Raw genomic sequence first — 6,000 nt, 5'->3', positions numbered from 1 at the left:
GCCCCACTGTCACACTGCATCAAGGCAGCCATGCTTTGGAAGATCTGATTCCTTTCCTTGGCTTCTGCCTGCTGGGATCTGGAGTGAGCTCAGAGCCCAGTCACCCAGGACTCAGACTTAAGGAGGGGCCCCTGGTCCACCATCACTTCCACCGCCTCCACACCCACAGCTTGGAAAGTTACAGAGAGCCCTTGGTCACACCTCCAGCCTCCAGAACCAGGAGAACAAGCATGTGGTCAGCCCCTCCACCCCAGCTTCCAACACCCACCCATCCTGGGAGAGCCTAAAGGAAATTGGCCAACATCTTGGCACTCCCTTCTGGTTGCCAAGCCCCCTCATTGTTTTTGCACTTAGAGACCGTTGGCACAATTCCTTCCCACCCCCTTACCCCCCTTCCCCAGCCACCATGAGACAGGCCACACTCTTCCTTTATCTCAGGCGACCAAATCAATGACTTACCCCATTCCAGGTCTTTCTGTTTCACTGTGAGTCAAGCGCAAGACAGAAAGCCAGCCCTACTTTAAGGCAAACGCTAAAACAAAAACACTGCTGTGCTCTGCGGGCATTTGTGTGTCCTGGAATGAATTTTCCAGCAGACATGGGCAAAGAAGGAGTATGAGCAAATATTTGGTTAAGTATAGAACCCACTTAAACACTGTAGATTTACTGTTTAGGTTCAAAGTAACAGTTGTGGAGTGGGAGTCTATCAAAGGGAGTCTGAACAAAAGGTATGTTTGCCTTTCCACATGCTGTTCTCCCTTTTGACAATCCTCTTTCCACCTCCTGTCTGTCCTTCCATCCCATCACTCTCCCAACCCAAACAACTGACCGCGTCTTCTTCCCACGTCACTGCTTCCCACTTAGGCTGGTAGATCAGATGTTTCTGTTTGGTATCATCCTTCCACACTGTGAGTCTTATAGGAAGGGGACCCCGTCTTCTTCAACCCGGGTATCTAACACTACACTCGGCATGTAAAAGACACTCGAAGGACGATCTGTACTCCACTGATGAAGAAAGGACCATGAAAACAAACAGGGGCTCCCACGCAGAGCAAACATTTCCTTCTGCAGGCAGCTGCGCTAATTCGCCAGACTTTACATGACCAGGGAACGATTTGTGATCAGTTGTTGAACTAAGAAATTGTTCTGGACTCAAGCAGCACCAAATGTAAATGGCGACGCTGGACTGCAAGAGAAAGGGCTGCAGGCTTTGGGGCAGGGGCTTGTCCACCGAGACCACCAGGGGAATGCAGCCTCCTAGCGAAAGATAAAACCTTTACAACTTTACAGCTGTGATATGGAAAGTTAAGGCAACCACTCCCCCCCTACAAACATCAACAGTCAGAGCTGTACCCACAACAAGAAATATAAAGATGTGCTTCCTATTTGTGGCTTATGGAACGTCTTCGCGATTTGAATGTTGTCTGTCACATCCACTATTGTATCCCCAGTGCTTAGCACAGCACCCAGAATGCAGAAAGCTCTTAGTAAATACTTGTGATGTGAATGAATATTTCATAGTCTGGCTGGCTTCTTTCCCCATAAAATGTGCATATTTTTTCCCCTTTGTGCTCTAAAAAACACAAGTGTCCTGGAATGAATTTTCCAGCGAACATCTCATTCATCTGGGACGTGATCCATGAACACGATTAACAAATGGGAAATAAGCCAGCCCGTGCAAACCAAGGCCTGGGAGTCCCACCATTTAGAAAATAAGTGCCATGAAGACTCGGAATCTCAGGCATCCTAAAGTGAGTGTCCACCTTCTGAAGGACCCTGGAAATGTGAGGGGACTCTGTGAGCTGGCGGGACATCCAGAAAGAAGCAGGATGAAGGGGAGGTAAGGGGACTAATGCTTCCTTTGGCACCTGCTCTGAGCCACGGATCTGGTACTCCCATCTTTTATTTCAGTAATGAAAACAGAACCTACCTGATGGTTATGGCCATTGTGACTTTACTACTGAGGAGGGAAGGATCAAAGAGACTGCATATTATACCCAGGGTCACCCAGCTAGGAAGTGGCCACGTCAGAACTTGAACTCAGACCTATGTAACTCTAAGGCTAACGCTCTCCCCAGTCCACCATGTATCTGACACTAGCATCCCTCTGGATTTGGAGACCCACAGGGCAGGGACCAGTCTTACTCATCGCTGTAGCCTGCTCTCCTCACGGTGGACCAGAAGATGCGCTAACACGTTTCCCGAGCTGCATCCCAGATCACAAGCACTGACACTTCTGGACCAAGAAGCAGTCTGACCACAGCCCAGCCGTCCCCTGAGGGAGGACACACACCTTCACAGCGCTGGCCCTGGAGGAAGTGCCCAGGCAGCACTGATTTTGCCGGTGGAGCACAGGCTTCTCCGCAGAGATGCGTCCTTACTGTTACAAGCACCTTTGCAACTCAGCCTATGCAGCAATAACCCGGGGGCTTGCAGAGTTCCTTCTGGAGCTTTGAATGGCAGCATTCGAAGTCTCCTCCCTATGGCTACCCTGGCTGCCCAGCACAGACAACGCAGAGCCTCCCAGGTTTGTGTTCGGTCTGCCCTTAAAAAAAAAATTATTCATTTAAAAAATTTTGCTGGGGGGGGCATAATGAGGTTTATTTATTTATTTTTAATGGAGGTACTGGGGATTGAACCCAGAACCTTGTACACGCTAAGCATGGGCTCTACCACTGAGCCACAGCCCCCAGGCTTCCTTTATTCAACGTCGGAGGATGGTTCTGAGTGGCAGGTTTGGTCTAGGCTGCCAGAGTTCAGCACCAGGAAGCCCAGGTTCTAGTCCCTGTTTCACCACTGGCGGGGGGAGGGGTCCAGCAAGGGAGGGCTGGCTGCTGGGGAAATCACTCGTCCTTCCTGCCCTTAGCTCCTCATCTGTAAGACTTGACAGATTATTTCTAAGCACTGTAGAACTTTCTATGACAATGAAAAAGCTCTACTTTCTGCATTGCCTGACATAGTAGTCAGTAGCCACCTGTATCTGTAGGTCTCTCTATCTATACACACACACACAAAGTACTTGAAAGACAGTGTGATTCAGGAACTGAAAATTTAACTTTACATGATTTAAACTAATTTAGGTTTAAATTTAAATAGCTGCAGGTGTCTACTGGCTCCCTATTGGACAGAGAAGCGAGAAAACTTCAGCTCTAAGCAGCAGAGAAGGAAGCAGCTTAAGGTAGCATTAAGAGTTCCGGCTCACATGGATGTGGGTTCAAATCCCATTCTGTAATTTACTAGCTACGGGATGAAGCCCAAGACATTTAACTTCTTGAAGCCTTGGTTTCTTCTTTTATAAAATGGAGACAGTAATGGCTTCTGTACAAACGTGCTGTGAAAACTGAATGAGATCACGCTCGGAGTGTCCTGTCTATCACATGAAGCGAAGGGTGTGTGTGGGGGGTTCTTTCTCTCATTAATCCATTATTTCATTCACCGAGACATCTCCATTCCAGTGGAAGGAGAGAGAGATTTAATATCCACTGGGTGGGGCACTGGGGGAGGGGAGGGGAGGGAGGTGCCGGGGAAGGACTGGCACTTTTGCCTACTTCACATTTTTCTCAGGGCCTTCCCTGGATGTGTTGTTTGACTGATTGAGTCAAATTACACAAGATCTCGCTAGATATTCAGATTCCCTCAGATGTATCTGTGTTGTGTAATCTTCCCGGCCTTGTAAAGGAACAGCCCTGACTGGCCAGCGATATTACAGGCGGCCTCTTCACTGAGATTTACGGTGCACGAGAAGGAAGGGAAGGGTCCTCGACATCCTATGACAAGCGCGTCAACAGTCTGAAACCTCAGGGCGACACTTTCTGCGCTACACAGCTGTTATTTTCTAGGTGGAGTAATAAACCAGCGACCTGCCCCCAGGACCAAGGCAAAAGCTGTTGAGGAGAAAGTCAGTCTCCAACTCCTTTTGCCCCCAAAGATACCAACCATGACGAATCCGGATCCCCTCCATCTTAATAAACAGCTTCCTATCCATCCGACCCTTGCAAACATCATTTAGATCAGTGGGAGGATATGAACAAACCCCAATGCCCAGGCTACATATACCACATTCGTTTGAGCACCAAGAGTTCCGAGGGAGCGATCTGGGTGGAAACTCCGGGGTTAAGTGCACGGGGAGCCCTGATCTCTATCAAACGCTCAAAGCCTCATCAGATCATGCTGATGTTCCATTCAGCTCACGCTGCTTACGGCGACTAGAGTGTTTCTCAACCAACATGCTCTTTAATAAAGTCTAATTTGGGGCATTTCCACATTGTTAGTGTTGACAGGGAAATTCCCCACTGAATTGGTGAGGGGAGGGGCTGGCGCTTGAAGAAGTATTAAGATTCCGGAGCCCAAAAACCGTCACCAGAAGAGCTGCTTCGACAGCTTCTGCGTGCTGCCACCTGGTGGGGCCTCTCCCCAGCTTGATCCCGGCGCCTCTCTCGTGGGCTCCCGCCCCCTCCCCCAAAGAGATGTAATTTAGGGAAACGTCATGCATTTTTTCAATCGAATTTACTGGTGCCTTCCACAGTGATCAGACTTCCCTCTCCTTTTTCCTCCCATCTGGTTAATATAATTACTGCTTTCACATGGTGAAGCCATTTTACGTAATAGCTTTGTTTGTTACTATGGTTACAAGTTAGGCAGTACTTTGGAATATAAATCTATCATCTCCCGAAAGCAGTTTTCCCTTTGTCAAGGTGCAGCCCTCACGTGCATCAGAAAGCAAGCTGGGGGTGGTGGCACTGGTTTTCTGTCTTAGGGAAAGTGGCCTTTTGTGGCCAAACTGTATCCTCCAAGCCTGGTGTAGGCATTCCTTGGAAACTGCTGGGTGCTGGCCTACCTTCGTCCCTGGGTATAGTAGGCACCCTTAAAGAGAATTATCCGGGAGAAAGACTGCAAAGTTGACTGTCCAGCGAAGCTGCCAGGCCAGAGCCCTCCTGTCGCACGGCTGGAGTAGTTACTGGACTGTTTACTCTTGGCTGATTTATTTCTCAGCTAAAGGCAAGGGCTGAGAACATAATCTCTCAGGAGTTAAATTTCTTCGGGTGTAATCCCTTCCTCTCACGCATCTGAAGCATCGTCCCTTATTTCCTGATGGAAATGGAGTTATAATCCCCCTTTAGAAAAATGGCAAAAGTTCAGAGCTGGGTTCAATCCGCCACCCTCAAGCGACAAAGCGTGACCGTGTCTCTGCTGTGACAGCGCTTCACGCCCGGCTGAATCAGACGCAGCCCTCGGAGTACAGACGTTGTCTGGCCTGTGAAGTGGGGCTTTCCTCCCGGCCTCGGTCAGCGATAACAGTGGACCCTGGAGAGGGCTGAGGGGTTACCGCCCGTCCACGTGTGGACCCCAATCTAACCCTCGCGACAACGCCAGGAGGCGTGCGTCGCCACCAGCCGGCATCACTCTCATCTTAATGGAGGAGGAAATGGAGGCTCAGAAGGATTAAGTACTGCCCCCAAATCACACTACTCATCAGTGGCTAAGCCTGGACTCCTCATCTTTGGCTCCAAGTTCTGCTTCCCTTCTAGGGAGCCTTCGCTGCCAACTCAACAGAGCCTCCCTTTCCAGCATCAAACAGCAGGGACTGACCAGGAGAAAAGAAAGAACAGGGACTATCAACGCTGCCCCCAAGGCCTTCATTCAACCAAACAGAACCAGCTCTAACCATCTTCCCCCCTCTGTGGGAGAAAGTTACTGCTCTGGTAGCACACTGGTGAATTTCCAGTGGCTACTCATTAGCTAGCCATGTCATTCAAATTTATTATCTCCGAACAAGAACATACTTATTTACATCACTCACATGGCAGGATAATTTGCAGTTATATAATTTCACAGTAATTATGACCGGAATTGCCAGGTAGAAAGAAACCAGGCACTTTGGCGGTGCCTGTTTACCAACAACGGCGACCTTGGAATCGCCCAGCGATGACATGAGTAGCCGAGGCCTTGGAGGAGAGAGAGGTGGCTCGTCGTGGGGGACTTTACCTTTGCGTTCCCCAC

This window comes from Vicugna pacos, chromosome 6, assembly GCF_048564905.1.
Source record: "Vicugna pacos chromosome 6, VicPac4, whole genome shotgun sequence".
Lineage (NCBI taxonomy): Eukaryota > Metazoa > Chordata > Mammalia > Artiodactyla > Camelidae > Vicugna > Vicugna pacos.
This window is presented reverse-complemented; position numbering follows the sequence as displayed.